This window comes from Microtus pennsylvanicus, chromosome 3 (assembly GCF_037038515.1).
Source record: "Microtus pennsylvanicus isolate mMicPen1 chromosome 3, mMicPen1.hap1, whole genome shotgun sequence".
NCBI classification, from domain to species: Eukaryota; Metazoa; Chordata; class Mammalia; order Rodentia; family Cricetidae; genus Microtus; species Microtus pennsylvanicus.
In genome coordinates, this window is record NC_134581.1 from 83928896 (window position 1) to 83950194 (window position 21299).

The following is a 21299-nucleotide window of genomic DNA, read 5'->3' on the forward strand; positions in this document are numbered from 1 at the left end:
AGCACAAGGACTAAGAACCTGCCTACTAGATGTAGGTTCCTGCAGGTCAGAGAATTGGATTTGTTGTTCACCATCGAACTCAGCCTAGCAAAAGGACTGACACGCAAAAAAACATTTTATGTAAGAGTGAATTCCTGGCCTGGTTTCCCATTTGGGATTCCCTAAATAAATCCTGTCCCCCGACCCGTGTCCTAAATGTAAAATAAAAAGGAGGGTTTTATTTTGTTTTATTGGTTGGTTGGTGTTTTGAGACAAGGTCTCTCGATCTTGTCAAGGCTGGCCTAGAACTTGTGGCAATCCTCCTGCCTCCAAAGTGCTGACATTGCAGACTTTTGCTACCACTTCCAGCCATGTTCCCACTTTGAGCCAGCTCTAAACTCCAGCTTTTGCCGTAGCTGACTCCTAGGGTTGCAGCCGCTGCCCCCTGTGTTCCTGCCCTGATGACCCTGGTTTAGTCCTTATTGCTTGTTGGTGGCAAAATGCTGCGCTTTGGCCTGCACTGCTTCCCTTGATGAATCCTCAGATTGTCACTTTCTCTTGTCACACAGCTGAGAATTCTATGCAAAGTAAAGCCAGATGCCAGTGGGGACTTGTTAGCACAAAGACGTGCATTTGTTCTGCCTCAGGCTGCACCTCCTGGGTAGGCTGTATTTACTTTTCTTTAGGAGCCAGACCCCTCTCCAGAGGGGACTTTGGGGCCTCTTCAATTCTAACCAAATGAGGAATGTCCAGGGTCATCCTGCAGCTGACCCTTCTCCTGTGTCACATGGCTTTGTTCCCCAAAGCGGGAGCCGTTTCTTCCCTCCCCCTCCATGCCTGGTTCACAGTTTCTCTTCTAGCCTTCTAGCCAAACAGTGCCCCGAGAAGAATATTTACTTGCACGAGAGACAGCATTTTAACCTTTCAAAGTATATCAGGATACCCTTATTGCATTTTTACAATGTCTCCCACAGGCAAGGCAAGCATAAACATTGGGGTTAAGACCAAAAGATTTATTGATGTTTCGTCCAAAATTTCTTGGAATCTTAGGACTTTTTTTTGGCTGAATATGCACCTGGTGGACATCTTTCCTTCTGACTTATAACTCTGGGAATGTGGACAGCCTCAGGATCTTGCTATCATTCACAACACTTTCACAACACATACACACCATTCTGGATAAAAATCTAAGGGGCTCGCAGGCATCTGAAGTGTTAAGACTGCTCTTGCTCTAGGCCTGCCACTTGGTCCAGAAGATGAAGACATTGAGGCCCAGAGAGTTAGAGGGACTTGTGCAGGGTCCTAGGTCTGGGGTGACTAAGGCCATTCTTTTGTATTGTCTGTGCCTCCCACTCGACGTCGAGAGGTTGAGTTCTAAACCGCTCATCTTTTCTCTGCCTCCCGTGCCCCTCCCCCTTTCGGACGTCATGCACATCATTTCTTGCTGTGGACACATTCCTAGACTGTCTCTCACGTCAGATTAGAGAGGGCTGCTCTCCCCCACTCCCTACTAGGCCGTCCTCCATCCTCTGTTTTAAAATGTCAGATAATTTCATAAATCGTTTCTAATCCCAGCACCAGCCCTTTGGAGTCACTGTGGTTAAGGTGCTTCCTTCCGAAGCTTCTCTGTTGAGCCACAGCTTTGGCAGCTTTTTGCATCTGGGAGAAGACAGTCCTCTTTTCTTGTGGTCTCTCCTCTGTGGCCGCAGGGACTCTGGATTCCTTGCTCTCTCTGCCAGCACTCCTGGGCTCCCCTTGTCTTATCTTGTCTAAGGACTTCTGAGAGCCTCCCTTTCCTACTTTTTAGGATCCTAAATGCTTTCTCCCCACCTGCCCACAGAAACTAGGCCACGTTCGTGGTGGTCGTGTGTGTGTATGTGTACACAGTGTACATGAGATAAAACAATTTTGAAGTGCACTGAACATTCAGTGGCCCTAAGTTCATCCATGAAGTTGTCCGGCCATCACCACTAGCCTTTCACCTTGCAAGACTGAAACACCGCTACTGAACAACTCCCACCCAGCCCACCCCACTCTCAACCTTTGGCAGCCATCATTGTGCTTTCGGGCTCTGTGGATTTGACTGCTGCAGGTATCACCCGTGAGTGGAATCAAAGAGTATCTGCCCTTTTGTGCTGGCTTATTTCACTTAGCATAGCGTCCTCACGGTTCATCCATGTTGTAGCATGTTTCTTCTGCACCATTATGTGCATCGGCCCATGTTAGTCAGTTGTGTGTTCGTGTTACAAAACACTGGAGAAAACAGTCCCAGTCAAAGGTGATGTTTATTCTGACTCCTGGGTTTAGAGATTTTAGTCCATGCCATGGCCCCTTTGCTTTGCAGTGCATTGGTGCAGTGCGTGAGGGTAGGAATGTGGGGTGATGGAGGCCTGCTTCCTGAAGGGTGGCAAAGACAGAGAGGAAAGGGCAGGGTCCCAACATCTCTTTCAAGGACACACCCTCAATGACCTAACTTCCTTCAGTAGGTCCTGCCTCCTTCCAAGTTCCATCACCTCTCAGTGGTGTCTTGATTGTGAAAAACCAGCCAGCCTCCAGCTTAGGTTTAAAAGCCATCTTAGACTAAAGACAAACTAGGCTCATTCCTGTTTATGATTAAACCTCTGTTTCTCAAGGACTTGGCTATGTCCCACCTGTAACCTTAACCTCAAATGGTCCTGTACTGCCCGTTCCAGGAATGGCAATCACGTCTTTGTTTCAAAAAGTTGTTTAGAGCCATTTTGTGATGCTACTTCTGTTTCAAAAGGTTATGAGGCAACCCATGACTACCTTGTTATGACTACCTGTTGACTATCTTCTTATGTTCACCTTGCAACCATATCTTTGTTTCAGGAGGGACTAACGTGTTATGCTTATGTTCTTCTCCTGTGACTCCGCCTATTTTGCCCACCAAATCCCTCATATGGAAACCCTCTACCCCTGAGCTATAAAAGCCTTATCTTCCTCACATCCAATGCTGACCACTAGAACCCCTCCTTAAGGGGAGGCAGCCTGTGCACACAAATAAAGAGCTTGCTATTAAACAAGTGATTACACTTGCTTGCTTTAATTAATTTGGCCGTGATGATTTGGGTTGGTGGTTCTTCTCCTCCCATTTTTGGGATTAGTGGTTGGCAACCAAGTCTTTAATACATGGGTCTTTGGGGAGAATTTTCATATCCAAACTATAGCAGTCGCATGTCATTTCTCCATTATTTTGTTGATGCTTCCACTTTTTGACTATTATAGCTATTGATTATTTGACTATTATAGGGACCATGCATGAACCTGGGTGTGGCTCCAACTCCCGGCCCCCATGGCCATGGAAGATTGTCACTGGATTCTAGTCCTGGAGTTGGCCACTCGTTCACTATTTGACCTTGGCCAAGGCACATAACTTTGTGTGAATTGGTTTTGTCATAGTAGAAGTGAGTTGATAACTCAGGTACCGCCCTCGGAGCCACATGTGGCCATCTTACTCTTGACATGAAGATGTCTGAGTCCAGAGGCTGATTTTGCATTGTATCTTATTTTAATTAATTAGCATTTGACTGTAAAGAGCCACACATGGTGGCCGGTGTCTACCTCACAGCATTGTGTGACTCTGCAGAATGAGGGTGAGATCTGCAGAAATTCAGTAGACAAAAGAACTCAGCCAGCCAGTGTCTGGCACATAATACGCACTCAACAAACGCTTGCTATTATTAGGCATTCTGTGTCTTGCTTTCCAGCCCACCACACCTGATGGCCCTCAACGACGCCCCACACTAGCTGTCCTGAGTCACCTGGGGGAGGGAGGGAAGGTGTTACCGCAGTGGTGGTGGTGGTGCGCGTCAGTAATGAGCCTTGCACTGAATGTTTCTGGTCTGCTACTTTCCCTGGAGGGTCATGTGAGCCAGAGTGGTATGTGGCCTGCTTTGCAAGTGATTAACATGGTGTAAGCAATCTGCATAGAGAGAAAAAACCCTCCGTTGGTATTCCATTATTCTATTAGAGTTTCAGAGCTGGGATTAAGTGGACATGATTTCTTCCTATGGGCCATTAATTTTGTTTTATTGCTGGTCTGATGGCCATTACCCTTTTTTGCCAATGCATTCCCCCATTAGGTTTGTACAATTAACAAAATATGTGCTGTTAGGGCTTTGATAGGAAGAGTGGGATGGAAATAAAGGAAGGGGTGCAGCTGCCACAGAAGGGGGTGAATGGGAGAGTCTAGAACTAAAGGTAGAGCCTCAGGAGTGAGGTGGGGTGGGAGTAAGTCTCTTGAGCATCCTCGGGCCATTGGCATTCCTGGAAAGCTTCAGAAAGCCCTTCCTGGCTCACTCTCTATAGCAAAAGAGTAGAGGAAGCAAGAGAGTGGAGCACTCACTGGGTCCGGGTGGGAGCACTTCCTCGCTTCTAGATGTCCTCCTTCAGCTTTTAGTTGGGTTCAACAAAAATGAGAACATACCGTGCTACCCTACCTGTCCCGCTCTGTCACCTTGAACCTGAAACTCCTCCACAGGCAGCAGGAGTGAGTCTTCAGATACCTGGCCCCATGCCAAAAGAGACTTCCGGTGCCACCTGCTTTCTTCTTAGGCAGCAAACAGGAGGACATGTGCCCAGTAAGATTTTAGGGATGACTGATCTCCACTGCCATTCAGTGAATATGCAGGCTTGGCATGGCTAAATCACCTTTTTTTCTTTTTTTTAGCAAATTTGTAAATAAGCATTTTTAAACTTGAAATTTCCCAAGTGTTTCAGTGTTGTCAGAATTTAGAAAAACAACGGTGTTAGAAATATTCTTAAGACGAGCCTCTCTGCCGATGCAAATAATTCCAATCAGACCAGATTAGACCAAATCAAAGACGCCCACGTTTAATAAATGCAGCGCTCCGGGGTGGCAGGAGCGGGGTGGCAGGAGCATGGTGAGGGAGAGAGAGAGACAGAGAGGGGACCATGCAAAACCCGAGACCACGTGTTCCTGTGCGAGCCTAAATAGCCTGTGGGAGTGGTCCTGACCCTCCCTGGGGATGGGTCAGCACTTGGCAGGCTTTTCTGGGGGTGGAGTCTGGACCAAGGCAACTCCCAGGCCAGAGGCTGGGATAAGGCTTCAAACCCAATATCCCCGGGGAGGGGATTTAGGATGGATGCCAGGGACTGGGGTGATGCTTCCAATCAAACGGATACTGAGTCTTGGAATGGCTGAGTGGATGTGATCTTACTCGTGTTTCAAAAAACTCTCCAGAAATGGAGAGGGGATGGATGGGCAAGATCAGGCTGAGTCTGGACCCAGAAGGCCAACTGGGAGTCTGCAGAAGGAATGTAAGACACAGGGTGAGCAGGGGAACTGAGCTAACTGATGGTGATAACAGGCCCTAGGTCTTGTTGTCTTTGCACTGAGGAAGATGTCCCCAGGGTCAGGATAACGTGCCTGTGAGCAGGCCTTCCACCTTGCAAAGGTCTTCCCTCTGGGCTCAGAGAGCAAATCACAAGCTTTCACCCAGTGTTCAGGAGGGAGAGAATCTCTGATTCCTTCATCTTTATAGCTTAGTAATTAGGGTTAGCCTACCAGTGCTAAGATTCCATACACACATACACGTACAGTATCAAGATTAGAGGGAGTCGGGAATGTGGTCCAGGGACTAATGTAGGTCTTTTGACACTCAGTGCTCAACCTGCCTGTGACCCAAAGAGCCAAGGATATGGTGTAGAAGCAGAATCTATGTCTACTTAGCCTTAGAGGAAAGTTATCCAGTATCCTCTGTGTCAATGAGTGAGACTTTCAAGCCCTGTATATTTGGTTCTAAGTAATGATATGTTTGTTCACTCAGCTACCACGTCATGTGGAACTTGCTGGCCAGGAGTTCCAGTGCCTGAATGGCAATCTCATAGGGCAAAAACATAAGCAATGACAGAGTATCATCCACGACAGGTGGAGCAGTGTGGGGACTCTGGCGTTAGAGCAGTGGGACACAGGACTGTGCCACCTAAAGTCACTGAAGTCACTTAATAGGGATCTCCATGAATGCCTTGTCCAGCTAAGGTTTGTACTCGTTTCTGTTTCAGAAGGTTTGCTCATGTGCCTATAGGAGCTTTTCAGAGAAGAGGAGCCTCCAGGGAAACTGAAAGTTCTGGGCAGTTCATGAACGCAGAACCCCAGTCTTCTCCATTTGCCTGTCTCTCTCCCTCTCAGCTGCTTTCAGTCCCTTTCAGACACTGAATAGCATCAATAATCCTATTAAATTACTAATATTGCCCAAGTTGTTCAGTCAATATGGTGCATGCATTTTCTCACTTGTTTTCAGTGTCCTCTTCTTTGTAGAGAGGTGAAGACCAAGACAGAGAAGATGAGATGAAAACATTAATGGACCCCAGCTTGAACCTCACATGTCTGACTCCAGCATCTTTAATCTTAGCCACAATTGCACCCTGAGACCCTTTAGGAAGAGACTTAGCACTTTCCCTGGAAATTAATCAGGACCTTCTCATAGGCAGATGGTGGAAGAATTTTTTTTAAGCATTTAACTATGGGTTTCTAACGGGGAAATTGAGGCATAAAGTGGTTAAGGGTCCTTCTCCAAGATCAAACAGTAAGATAATTGCATAGTCAGCATGAATCTACATGTCCATCTTGGACTACTCTTGACAGTGTCTGTATTGGACTGTGGTTTGTTTAGAGCAACACCATCTCCTTCATTCTTCTAACTTACCTGGTGTGGCTCACGGATGGCTACACAGCTAAGGATGCAAAGTCAAGTTCTGGAAGTACTTCAGGGGAAGCTTTCTTCTTTCCTTCACCTTGTCTCTTTTCCAAACAAGCATGCACATCCAGCAACTCACTTTTGTTTTTTATTTCGCAGCAGAATCCTTCATGTTAATGGTCAGTTTCATTTATGATTCCATATCATGTTCAGAGTGAATAAGAGAAGCTGAAGTTCTAATTGTCATATTTACTACCCGACTGCATGCCTTTGACATGGTATTTGCCTGCTAAGGTCACATAGCACTAGCTTTGGAAGGCTCTAACACATCATGCGCATGGGTGCAGGTGTGGTGGTTCTCCCTTGGTTCATGGTGAGGAGTGAAAAATAAAGACAGCATGGAGAAATTGCATGTGTGTGTGTGTGTGTGTGTGTGTGTGTGTACAGAGAGAGAGAGAGAGAGAGAGAGAGAGAGAGAGAGAGAGAGAGATGGGGCAGAGACAGGAGAGAGGACAGAGATGGAGACAGAAAGACACACAGAGAGAAACAGAAACAGAAATGGACACACAGAGAGACAGAGACAGGTGGAGATACTAAGATGGAGACCCAGACAGGTGAAGACAGGAGGGACAGAGTGTATGTCCCTTACATCCCTAACACAGATGTAATCTCCAGTTGGTAACCACTTGCAAATGAGCATTTGGTTTCCTCCAAGGGAGTCTCACTGGGGAAAAAACAACTCTTAAGAGTAGGCTACACACCCAGCAGTGAATGGCCAACAGAAAACAAACTTAATGGCATTTTTGGAGGTTCCTTGTCTCATAATGTTCTATCAGGATTTTCTTTTCTTCTATTTTTAAAATTTTTTATCTTATTTCTTATTTTATTTTATTTATATATTTATTTTTTAAAATAGGTTTCTTCTCTCTTTTTATTCCACAGGTCCTTTGCATCTATATTATGGCTTCCAGTTTAGTGTTTTTTATGGGATTCCTGTGTATGTGGATGAATGGGTCTCTTCATTTATATCTGTTTCTTGTGCGTTTACTTGCACTCTTTTCCTTTTGTTTGTTTGTCCTTTTCCAATATGTCAGCATTTGTTTTATGTAATTATATCATATTATATTTTATTAATATCCCTAGACGCCTGTTCATGTTCTAATCAGAGACAGAAAAGACGTGGACCTGGATGGGAAGGGAGATTGAGAGGAACTGGGAGGAGTAGAGGGAGGAGAAACCATAATTAGGATATATTACATAATTTTTAAAAATCTATTTCAATGAGGTGAGGAGAAAAGAAACAAGTAGATTAAAAAAAAGGAAAAGAAGGAGGGACAGAAAGTTAGAGAGAGAAAGACAGAGACAGAGAGACAGATGGAGAGAGACAGACATTTGGAGACAGAGAAACAGAGATGGCACACAGATGGAGATCCAGAGACGAAGGGAAAAGGGAGAGAATGTGACTTGACATAGTTATATTAATTCTTTGAGAATTCAATGCCCTGTATTTTGATTATATTTACCCCTCAACTCTTCTCTTATCTGCCCTGTCTTCCTTCACCGCATTACACGCTGCTCTTTTCTCCCATGGAGTCCAGTTTGTGTTACCCTACTTCTCTTGGGGGTGAGCCCTGGAGTGTGGTCAGGCTTCCAAGGGTCGCATCATTAAACAAAGGTGACTCTCCCAGAAGCTATCAAATGCCAACAGTTCCTCAGGTGGGGGTGGATTTTAGCCCATCCCCCCCCACCCCCGTCCATGCTTGAATGTGGTCTGGCTGGAACTCGTGCAGGCCTTGTGCTTGCTGTCACAACTACCGAGAGTTACTATGTGCAGCTGACTGTTGGGAGAGGATATGATCTGGATGATACTTTAGTCGCCCCACTGAAGGGATGACCCTCAACTCTAAGCTATCTGCTCTGCTTCTGCAGGCTGAATTGCCTTATGAGATGATGGTGAAAGGTGGCACAATTAATATTTTATCAAAATATGAATTATGAGGGCTTTTATTATAGCTCAGAGGTTAAGAACATTGTGTGTACAGCCATGAAGACCTAAGTTCAGATCCTGGCACTCAAATAACTAGCTGGTTATGATCTTGCAGGAGCCTATAATCCCAAGTGCTGTGGGGGCGGGAGGATGCTGGGTCTTGCTAACTACCAGCCTAGTCAAAAACCATGAGCCCCAGGTTCAGTGAGAACTCTGCTTTGAAGGAGTAAGGTTCAGAGTGATAGGTCAGCTACCTGAAGTCCTCACCTGGCTTCTGCATTTGTGCATACCTGCAAACATGCACATACATGGGCTACACATCATACATACATGCTCACAGAAGTTAGAAATGCTGCTTTTTAAGCTCTCTCTCTCTCTCTCTCTCTCTCTCTCTCTCTCTCTCTCTCTCTCTCTCTCTCTCTCAAATGTGTGTGCATTTTCTTTTGCTAATGGCTGAAGGCCAAATCTGGGACATCATTCTTTGGCACAGATTTAATCTAGTGCAGGAGGCTCCTCCAGTACGATCAGTCACTGTTTGGAGTGGAGCCTTATTCATTTCTGAATGTTTCTCATTATTAGGGAATCCCTTGTATGTGAAGACTAGCTCTCTCTCTCTCTCTCTCTCTCTCTCTCTCTCTCTCTCTCTCTCTCTCTCGTCCTTGATTAGTCTTGAGCCTACTTTCTAGAATAAGGCAGTCCCTCTTTCGCGGTTTCTTTACGTATTTGGCAGCCTACCATGAGGAAGAGGAGCAGGTTGCTTTGGGCGATGATATCCCTAACTCTGTTACCAGGGGGTACTACTAAGAGCGACAAAAGGCAGATACAGGTCCTGTTTCTCCTCTGTTTTCTACCTCCCAGCCTCTTCCCATGAAAAGAATGCAATAATAGCTGGTGCCCAGCAGGTGCTCATTTTGTATGGGACGCTATTCTAAGACACCTTAGGTTGTATGGTACCTCCCAACCCCACAGCCACTCTGAGAATCGAGTTTCGCTAGTTCTACCTTAAATATGAAAAACTAAGGCACAGAGAGATTCAGGAACTTGCCCATGATCAAGTTTAAATTGAAACATGTACGCCCTTGTAACCACTAGATTTTAACCACCAAACATCTTTTTTCCTCTTTCTTTTACTCATCAATGTCAAAGTTCTTAAAATACAACAGCATTACGGCGTACAGAACTAATATGAGCTGCTAAGTCCAAAGGACATCACCCACAGCTCAGCCAGACACTGTACAGCTACTGAGATCACATTCAACAACTTGGCAGCGTCAACAGCATATCCTGAGCTTGCACTGAACTCAGATGACCCAAGGTTCTTCTGTTGTTTTTCAAACTGATTCAACCCATTCTGGTTCTGCAGTTGGTTTTTTTTTTTTTTTTTTTTTTTTTTAGTATAAGAGCCAAGATTTGTGTGCATATACTTGTCAAATCATTTCCTACAATTTTATTAAGAAAATGGATTTGCATGTGGACATAGAATATAATTTGATGGTTCAAGTAATGAGATTGTGGGCAATTTTGCCCCTGACTTTCAAAATTATTTCATTTGTGGTTGTCATGATGTTGGTGTGTGAGAAATAAAAGCTGGTGATGGAAAAATGAATGTTCTAGTTTAGGCCATCTTTTTTAGCTTGTTCAGTGCCTTGGGGCAATCTGGATTCCGATCCTCTAGCATAGATGCTTCCCTTCTTGGCTTTGCATCGTGTGCAGAAGAAAAGTCCGCTATAGTTTCTAAGTTACTGGTGTCTCAGATGAGCAGTACAGAAGGGCAGACAGAGAACACACTGCCTCATTTAATAGACTCTAGAGACTGTGTCCCTAGTTCAGAAATAATGTGGAAGGACCGAAGAAGAATACACATTAGAGACCCCCGCCAACCAAGAGCTGGCACTTGGTCGCTCTTAAAGATGCTGGAGGGAACAGTGTCCATCATTCAACATCTCAGCAGATACTTACTGGGAATCTGGCTCATTTGAGGCACTCTGCAGAACTCTAGGGATATAAAGATACGTAAGATGTGTTTCCTTTCCTCAGTGACTAACAGTCTAGTGACATGGTCTACTTCATGAGGGACCTGCATCAACTATGACCAGGAATAATGCAGCCATTAGTAGAGAGCCACAAAAGAGCCTTTGCCTAGAGGATAAGAGGACAATTTATTTCCATGTGTGCACCTTGCTATACTTCATGCCTGCAGCTAATTGAAAGTCTACCTTTCCCCAGGATGCCTTTCTTGTCTTAGTTAAAGGGGAAATGCCCAAGTGAGTGGGAGAGTGGAACCATGTCCTACTATGTCCTTACCAAAACAGCTTTCAGTAACTAGGAGCTCTGATGCCAGACCTGATCTTTTTTGTCCGATACTCAGCGTCCTGGGTGGTTTAGACCACTGTGCTTGCTTGGCATCGTTTCTCCCTTTACAATCCACCAAGCAGAGAAACCTTGACCCTGTCCCAGGTCCCTCCACACTCCTCTCTTCGTCTTTCCTTAGATGACCTCCCTTTTTCAGCATGTCCCCGTGTGAGTCAGCTTTTCATCACTATCACAAAGTATCATAGACAATCATTTTATAAAGAGGAAAGGCTGATTCTGGCTGATCGTCTTGGAGGGTCTACTCCATAGCTGATTGGCCGAATGACTTTGGACCTGTGTCATGGTGTGCTTTGGTAAAATCATGCAGCAGAGTAAAATTGCTCACGTTCTGACTGAAGAGCAGAAGGCAAAGAAGGAGAAACTGGGGTCATGCCATCCACTTCCTGGCCCGCCAGTGTTCTAAATACCTCCCACTAGGCTCTGCCTCTCCATCTAATAGTGCCACTCTGGCGACCAAGCTTCTGACACGCAGGCCGTTGGGAGACATTTAAGTGGAAACGTTCCATGCTTGACACCCTCTCCCTCCCACCAGCCGAGTCATGCCTATTCAGACTCACATCCTACCTCCTGTGAAACTTCCCTTGAGTGCTTCAAGCCTGCTAACTTCATTGCATGGTGGAGAGAGAACGACGTTCTCTGCCAGAACTTAGCATAACTCTGCACAGTGCTGCCTTTGCTGGTATTCTTTCTTGGGGGCAAGCTTACTTCCCCAGTGAGGTGCTGGTAACACCTTAAAAACAGGACCCAAGGATCCTGTTGTTTGTACATTCAGTGCTTGTAGATCATGGAGCAAACACCTGATACACATATGCTTCTGTTTTTTTAAAGAAATATCCCAGAAAGAAAATAAAAATAGTTAGATTTCTTTCCTAAGTTGTCCCCATCATGCCTCTCCATGCATATTTTCATTCCTACTCAACTGGACTTTTTTTTTTTACCTTATGTTCCTCTTGTTGGGAAAAGGAAATGGTGTAATTATATTATAATCTCAAAAATTTTTTAAATGAAAAAAAAAAGTTCCTCCTGCTGCAAGACTTTTCTCTTCTCACCATGAGCAATGGGGTCCATTTTGTTTGTTTGCCTTGTGCAGACTTTCCTGCCCACCCTTCAGCCTTTCATAAGGGCTCTCAGCTCTGTTTCCCAGCACACGGTCTTCCACCAGGTGAGAAGTTCCAGTGAGCAGTTATCGCTTTGGACAGCGTGAAACCTTTAGCCACCAAGAGCTCTTTTTTTTTCTCCTCTGTGGTCACAGGGCTGCTAGTCCCAGCTTTGCTGTTCAACAGGCTCACCCCTGGGTCTACCCCATGCCTACCCTGCTTCTAACCCTCTGGTCACCCCAGCGAGTTTTACCCAGTCTATAAACATGTCTCCTTTTATTGGCAGGTGACGCCTGGAACAAGACTTTAAGGGTTTCTGTCCTCCATGCTGCTCACCAGAAAAGAGGCCCCAAACTGTAAGTAACTTTGATTGGCGTTTTCCACACCGACCTTATAAAGTTATGGGTTCAGGACCAGCCTCAAGCCTGATCCTTACCTGCTGCACATGGCAGAAGAGACACACTGAATAATGAACCGGTCACAACGTAAAATACAGTGGGGTCTCTAATTAGATTACGTCTGAAGGCGACAACGAGGCTCTGTAATATGACATGCTGTTTAATTAGACTGTATCGATTGGACATAAAGGTAGAGTTGATATGTTACACGTGTCGTGAGTGCTGGGGAAGGAAGTCACTGAGTTCGCAAGGCCAACCTGATCCTCAGCCACTTCTGTCTGTGGCTTGAGAAGGGGTGCAGGGAAGAATGGGGTGCAGGGAAGAATGGAGAACATTAGGCCCCAGTCCAGGCCATGCTCCTAGCTCATGGTCTCTTTTCTGGTCAGTTATTTCTGGGGATGTACAAAGGATAGAAAAGGAAACACTGCCAATCTCTTCCTTCCTTCAGCACTCAAACGACTCCACCTCATCGGAGGCTGACGGGCTCAGTGTTGGCCGCCACACTTGGCAACAGTCTGCCCACTTGTAGCTCGTGGCCAAAGCCTGCTCTGTCCACCATTTCTTGGTAATTCCAGCTCACTGTGACCTCTCCCGTCTGGGTCTCTGCAGCGCTACCCCACTGCCCACTCCTCTGACTTGTGCTCCCTCCAGCAGGGCATGAGCTCCTGGTGGGGGCAGGGCTGGGACTCACCTTCTTCCTGGTTTTCAGTTGATAAGTGTTAGCAGGTGACTGGGTTACCCTGGGCCGGTGTAGAGACTCCTCTACTGTGCTTCAGGGGCTACCTAAGGCTGAGGTACTACCACTGCGACTTTGATAGTACATTGGCTTTCAACCAGTCCATGGAATTATAAATGATTAACCGTTATCAGTGCACATCTTCACCTCTGTGTAAAAATAGATTGACTGTAATGAGTGTTTGAATAAATCATAAGAATGGCCGACTTGCGATCGGCTAACATCCTGCCGATGACTACCCGGTGAGTGAGCAGGGCGCCGGTCCTCTGCCTAATGGCCTGCAATTCAGTGCTGGTTGCCTGAGTGAGTGATTGACGGGCCTCTGCTCCCAGGGCACCTCCTCTGAAGCCCTGGCTCTGGAGTGGTCAAATTCCCAGGCTGGAGGGGTGGGGAAGGGTGCCTTTCTCCATTGTGTTCCAGGAAAGCTTGCCTAGAACCGGGCATAGGGGTGCGGCTGTGGATGTGGGTCGGGGGAGCTAGAGGACCTCTGTGAGAATCGATGTCTCCTCATACCGGAGGTTACTGGGACCTCATAAGTCAAAACAAGTTTAAGGAGCAAGCTGAGCGTGAACCTTAATGAGAGCTGAGAGCAGCAGAGAAATTGTATCTTCCTTCTGCATTGTGTGGGGAAAGCCGGCAATCTGAGCAGTGGGCACCGAAACCCAGGAAAATTTCCAGCAAAGGGACACTCTTGGACCTACAGCGAGGAGCCTAAGAGCAGGTCCAGGGCTCTTTGATGGGCAGGAGTTAAAGGTTTTTCAGGTAGTAGTTGCCCCAGCCACCTCAGGTGCGAGAATCCTACCCTTTGGAGAGGGAGACAGAAGAGAGACAGTAATCACAGAGTGACAGGGACAAGATAAGAAGAGACAGAATATCGGAAGTGTCCGAAGGAATTCAGAGGAAACAAGTAATAGCCGGATTTGCGTGGAAATAGTGGAAAGATACTGGATTTGCTGGAAACTTCAGGGAGAGTTTTATTCTAGTGGTGTCTTGGTTATTAGTCTGTGTAACAAACTGACACACAAACACAATAGCTGAATGTGTATTCTGCTCCAAAACTCTGTGAGTCAAGACTTTATTTAGGAATAGAGAGGACAGCTTGTCTCTGTCTTCTGGTTACGGGATTTCAGTTATGGCAACTCAAAAGCTATTCAGTATAACCACCATAGGCTTGTTCCCTCAAAATCCTGGGCTTTGGTACTAGCTCTTAACTGAGACCCATTAGTCAGAACTTCATGGCCTTTCCACCTCATCTGAGCTTCCTTACAATATGGCTGCTAAGCTCCAAGGCGAAGCAGCCTGAGGGAGAGCAAAAGCCAGGTGGAGGCTTCGTTGCCTTTCATGATCTGCTATATAAAGCCAAGTAGCCCCACTTCATCCTGTCCATAAAAACAGGTCCAGAGGTCCACATTCCTCACCACCTCTCAACAGTATCAACATCCCGTTAAAAGAAGAGCAAGCGTGTGAGGTGTGTGTATATGCGTGTGTGCAAGTGTGTGTGTGTGTGTGTGTGTATCCCTCCATATTTACAGGGCATGGTTCTGGACCCCTTGCAGAGCCTCAAATCTGAGGCTGTAGATGCTGATACTTGCAGGCATAGTATTTACAAGCAGTCTATGTACATCCTCCCACATGCTTGAAATCATCTCTAGATTGCTTAGACCACTGAGCACAATGTAAATGCTGTGTAAATAGTTGCTAATACTATGTTGTTTAGAAAATAATAGGGAGCAAAAATGCCTGGACTTGTTCATTACAGGTACTTTATTTATCAACTATTTCTTATCTGTAATTAATTGAATCTACGATATAACCTACAGACATGGAAGCCATTGCATGCTGTTGCGTTCATCTTTGGAAACCATGACCTACGACAACTGCTATTGCCCTGTACAACGGGGCCTCACCTGTTTCCCAGAACAATTGAAATTGGCCCTTCCTGGGGGGATGATGTGTTCTGTACGGTCTGGAGAATGATCTATGATAGCTGTGATATCAGTTTTGAATGAGTGAGTTTATTAAGTAGATAGCAAACAAAAGATAAAGGAATAAATAGTGAGGAGCACAGAAGCAGCAGACAGCAAAAATATCATCAAACTAGGTGCTAGAGGTAATTGGAGTATCCCAATTCAGAGCACAAAGAAAACCAGGGGCTTATGAACAACCAGCAGAAACTGACAGGGAAAAAGCCCGATTGGAGTTCACAACTGAAAGAGTCCTATACAGAACAAAGGGTCCCTTGAGTGAGACTCCAAATAAAAGAATAAATAACAACAGAAAGATGATTAGGTACCCACAATCATCCAGGGAAGTTGAGGCAGTCAGCTGGAGTTCCCAGTTGAGCTCTCCATCCATGGCTTAGCTTCTCATGGCTGAATTTCTGGCCTTCTGCTGCCATTGGAGGCCTCCTTACATTGTAGGATAAACAGTAGTACCTGGGTTGGAAATGGTCTGCCTTCAAACTAGTCTCAAGGGCATGATGTTTTTAAGATCTCAGCTGCTAACTGCTTTTCTGTCTCCCCGTCACAGAACCAGAAGGCCAGCCTGGTTCAGGACAGGGGTTTTGTTTTTTATTTTTTGGATTTTCGAGGCAGGGTCTCACTATGTGGCCCTGGCTGTCCTGGAACTTGCTTTGTAGACTAGGCTGGCCTCGAACTCCCAGAGATCTGCCTGTCTCTGCATCCCAAGGGCCAAGATTAAAGGCGTGCGCCACCACTGGCTAGGACAGGGGTTTTAGAGGAAGCTTCACATAAACATGCTTGGGTCTGAAGTGTACTGAGTGACAACCTTGCTTTCAGAGTCTGCTTCTCGGTGAGCTTAAACAATGCACGACAATTTGCCACCATAACACACATTATACCCTGGGAAGAAACCTTAGCCTTGGAAACCCCTCCAAGCCAAACTCAGCTTCTTCCCAGGCAGAGTGTGGTAGTACTAGGAGGTCCTGGGCTGGGAGAAACTGTGATCCCATGGTCCACACCAGGAAGAATGTGGGTTTATAACCCACAGCCTGAACTCTCGGAACTAGAGGATTCTAGACCTGTAAACAAGGAGTCTTTGCTCACATCAAGGCTTCCCATATCTCCATTGCCATGGCCATCAAAACTGGGGTAGGCTCTAGCCAAAGCTCAGAGCTTAAAAGACTACAAGAGATTTGATGGACACCAACTTCCCCCGGGTACTCCAAGCCCTCTGCTGGTCTCCTTTACCTCTGTCACAAGGTCTGGTCTGGGAGCCTGTACACGGAAGGAACTACTCTCATCCCCCTTTCCATGCCCGATATAGATGCTGCTACATTTTGAAGGGAATCTGAGTGCTCTGGCTACTTTACTGGGGCTTAAGGGATAAAAACAAATCCCAAGTCACCCAAGAGTAGAAACAGAACCAGTCCATCTTACAAGGGCTGACACTTGGGAACAACTAGTGCCAGGAGCTAGGCAGGGAAGAGACAGGGTAAGCGGTCTTAGTCTTGATGAAAAGGTACTAGGGTTTGGCTTCCTTCCACATGAAGTCAAATTTAATATTAGTAAGCAATGCTTGCTGAGTGTTTACTGTATACTGGGCACTAGGCTAAGCCCTTGGGGTGCATTCTCTCATCACACTGAACTTCATGGGATTCTGTTATTAGCTCTGTATATATGAAGAAGGGAAGGCCCAGAGGATGAGGGAAGTGCCATAGGAAGAAAGTCTGGGCACAGTTGAAATTCAGCTGTTATTAAGACTTAAACTACTTCATTAACTGGTCATTGTATATTGTATGCATGTACAGACAACCACTGAACTTCCTCTAATAATTATTATGTCAACGAAATCTAAATTTAAAGGGAAGAGCCTCAGTTTACTCTTCTTTAACAAGAGACCGTCTGATGACATCATCCCCAGTGTCACCTTTGGTGTTCAGATTCTAGGTAGAGAATATGGGAACTTCCTTAGGTATAGTTAAAGTGGGCCTGCTTTATGAAGATAGTCTGGCATGAAGGTGTGGAATGATTTCCTTTCTTTCCCCTTTCAAAGTATTTAGGTCAGAAAACGTGTTAAATTTGGGCAGTTATAGGAACCACATTGTCGCCACTCTCCAGGACGGCTGTTGCGGATCCAGATGTGAACACGCTGGAGTCATTCCTGCTACGCGGATCTCAACAGTGATTTTTGCCATTCATTTGTTCAGTAAATAAAGATTTTTAAGAAAGGATAAGAAGGAAAGACACCAGGAAGAAAGAGCACTCCCTTCTATTGCTTCTGAGAAATGGTCCAGAATCTTGCCTTTAACTGTACTTGCCATAAAGTTCACTCATAAACTATTGATATTCTAATAAGACACATTAGCATCTTGCCCTTTGACAAATGAATATTGAATGAGCAATAAAGAGGCAAAAGAGTATCCAGGTATACTGCTTCAGAAAGGCTGGAGTGCTGGGGGATTGTCCAAGGGAATAGCGCACTTCCAGATGCCTTGTGACTCTTGGCTCTTTCCAGGACCCTCTGACAGGCTCTTCAGGGAACCCAGAGCCAGGTTTTTGCCTTTGCCTTCCCACTGTTTTTCTTCCCCTGGGCTGGAGAGGAGGGAAGGTTAATAAAGAGCTGATAGGAATTGGTCTTAATCCTCTGTGAAGTACCTGGCTTAGAGACCCCCCCCCCCCCCGTGCCTCCATTGCTTTTGATTAAAGTTACACTTTCTTCTCCAAAATCCCAAGTCTGAAACAAATGGCACGGTGGTGCACACTTGTATTCTCAATCCCTGAGGAAGAAGCCTGCAAATCTCTGTGTGTGTCTGAGGCCAGCCTGGTCTGCAGAGCTAATTCCAAGCCAGCGATGAAGCAATGATCATACACAGAGATGCTTTCTCAAAAATAAATGAATAAATAAATATAATAATGATAATTTCAAAAAAGTAATCTACAGTCAAGACAGAGTGCAACTTATAAGACATCAGACAATGAGCCTAAAGAACACAGATCAGCTTCTCCTCCTTGTCGTACCAGGTCCTTTTGGAATAGTGTGAGTGAGTGTGTGTGTGTGTGTGTGTGTGTGTGTGTGTGTGGTGTTAAGAGGGATGTTGTGGGTGGGGGTGCTGATCAAGTTTGTAGACTAGAATTCCCTGCCTCTTCCTCCTCTCAGTATCTGCCTCCAACCCCACTACCTCAGCCTCCAGTGTCCTGTGTCCTTCTGTGGGCTGAAGTGAGGGGAGAGCGGTGGCTGGGTCTCTGCATAGGTCCAGCTTAATTGGTGTGATTTAATGGTGTTTTTGGCGGATTCAGATTTATACGGCTTTCTGAGCTGCAAATCTGCTTTCTAAATGTAGAATTTTTGTGGAGTGGTAAAAAATAATGGCTGTTCTGTGATTCCTGCCTCCCAAGCTAGGAGATTGCAATTTACATTATGCAAATAGACATTATGCAATCAAGGCACTTTAGCGGGAATCTGGCAGCAGAGAGGCCGCGCTGATGAGATGCCGAGGTCTGCAGCCCTAACCGGAGGGGCCCTGGGAAGAGCAGAGATGAAGTGGGGAGGAGGTGGGCTAGGCTGGCAGAGGAAGGAGGCCAGAGTCTCTTCCCCCGGTCCACGGAGGCCGAGTGGAGCCTGCCCGGAGATGAGCGCAACTCGGGAGCTGCCAAAGCGACTCTCTCAATTAATGGCTTTGTTTAATCATACCCCCTGTCCAGAAGAGTATTGTCTTACGGATAATTTCGTTTGCCTAACGAGATTTTGCTAATTAAATCTCCTTTCAGTTGGTGTGACTGTGCCTGCAGGAGAGGGGGCTATTTGGAGACTTCTTAGTAAACCTTTTTGGAGAGGGGCTTAGATAGAGTTGGGGGAGGGGCAGGAAAACAGGGAAGAAGACCCTGTCCTGCTGGAAGCACGGTTGAGCAGGGTTTGGAAACTCCTATCTCTCACTCTTTCCCTTGCCCACGGAAATGCGGTCGCTCACAAATCGTTCACCCAACAGAATGGCTTTGCGCTTCCCTCCTCCTCCCCATCGCCTGACACGGACACTACTATAGCAACCACTCTAGGCTTCTCCCCAAACCCTCCAGGAGAGCCTCGAACCTCAGAAGGAAGTTTCCAAGGACTTCCAAGTGCTGTTCCTGCTGCACCTGGCCGAGGTGGGGGGTGGGGGTCGGGGGTGGGGGGGGGGGTAGGGGTGTCTGTACTGGGCTGCTTGCGGGACTTCTGTTACTTTCACTTAGTCAGCCAGTCTGTCTCTTTGGAAAGAAAAACGTGCTCCTAAATTGGCCATTTCTCCAGGGATAATTAATTATGTGGATCGAAGAGGGGACCTCCTTGTCAGGCTCATTTGTCATCAGAGCTGGTCAAGGAGAGATTTTATGGAGAGGAGGACAGGCCTGTGCCCCCATAGTTGGAGCCCAATTAGTCCTGTGTGTATAGCAGCCACCCTGATCTGTTAGTTAGCCTTCTGATTGTGGGTTCTCTACTGTCAATCCCTAGCCAAAAATGCTACACGGAAACTTTCAAAAGTAAATGAATCCTAAAATTTGGATGACTTTTATGGTAATATGTGGTGATAATCTGTAATAAAATTATAATTATTCTATTTTATTTAGCTATTGTTAATCTCTTTCTTAATTTATAAATTATACACTATCGTATATATGTGTGTGCATAGGAGAACATAGATAGATAGATAGATAGATAGATAGATAGATAGATAGATAGATAGATAGATAGACAGATAGATGGTTGGATGGATGGATGGAGCAGGCGAGAGTGTTTAGTATCTTCCATGGCTTTAAATATTCACTGAGAGTCTTGGAATCTATTTCCTGAGGGCCTACTCCATGTGACCGTGCAATGCCTGTTCTGAACCACACCTAGTGGCCTTTCAGTGGCCTGAAGGTCAGTTTCCTTGGCCTGGCTGACCATGCGATGCATGCTTCAGTCATGGTCTGCTTTCCAGGTTCTTCTTCCCTTCCATGCCATCTTCCTGCCCCCACCCCATCCACAGGCCCTCGGGGGTGGTATATTCCTGCCATTGAGGTCCCAAATGGCCCACCCTTGCTGTTTCTCCTGTGCTTTTCTGCCTGGCTGCTTTGGCACTTGCTGCTTCTCTGTGTGGAATTCCCTCATCCAGGGCCGCTCAGTTCCTTTGTGGCTGCCTCCTCTGGGTCTTGCCTGCTTCCCCCCTCCTCTGCTGTCTGCTCTCCTTTTTTCCCTGTAAGCAGCCGTAGGCCCTCACTCCCATCCCTCACGTGCTTCCTTAACCCAGGCTTCTACAGTTGTGCCTGGCTGGAACACCTAGGTGAGTGGATGGAAAAGAGAGATGCGGCATGATGGAGGAGTACATCCCAGCAAAAAGAAGGTGATGGGGGAAATCATGAGGCTTGTTTCTGCCGAGCTCACACAGGTCACCAGTAAAACCGGTGCTTTCTTCTATGTCTTCTTGGGAGCCCTGGCCCTTGTGCTGCAGATGCCAGTGCCTCATTTCACTCAGGTTCACACAAACCCTGTAAAATGAGTATTACTTCGACTGAGCAAATTGCAGCTCCTCCTTAGCGAAATGTGGCTCCTCGTTAGAGGGCAAGGCACATGATGACCCCAGGAAGAGCCTCCTGTAGGGACCTGAAGGCTCCTGTGCTTTCTCCTCCTCACCTCCTCACTCCATCATCCACCCACTCATCCACCTGCCTAACCCAGCATCACCTTGGTAGTGTGGACTCTTCCCGAGACCACCAGGGCTCAGACATGTGTCAGGCTGCTGACGATGCCTGTGGGTGCATGTCTGTGTGTGCTGATGCTGCTGGGAGCCCAGGACCCAAGGGTGACCTTGTCTGCTGCTTCTGGACCGTTTTGGACTATTGTGCAACCAGAAGCAAAAGTCTGTTCCATGCTAGGTAGTGTTAGCCTAGGGAAACTGGCTCTGATCTTCAAGTGTGATCTATGCGAACATGACTGTGTGTGTGTGTGTGTGTGTGTGTGTGTGTGTGTGTGTGTGTGTGTGTTTTGTGTTTTCTTTAGTGCCTGGATCTGGATTTTGGTGCCTGTTCCCTTTTGCTCCCGAAATGTCTTTCCATGGGCTGTCTCCTCACCTCG

At 46.3% G+C, this 21299-nt stretch overlaps 1 protein-coding gene across 4 annotated transcripts in view; it reads left to right on the forward strand.

The window, feature by feature from the left end:
- The window catches only part of Pknox2 (PBX/knotted 1 homeobox 2), a 275213-nt gene that overhangs the window by 56532 nt on the left and 197382 nt on the right, over positions 1-21299 (forward strand). For all 4 annotated transcript variants that reach the window (XM_075966367.1, XM_075966370.1, XM_075966368.1 and 1 more), the window contains exon 2: positions 12403-12472. The gene's annotated coding sequence lies outside the window, so the exon portion shown is untranslated. The remainder of the gene's footprint in view (positions 1-12402; positions 12473-21299) is intronic.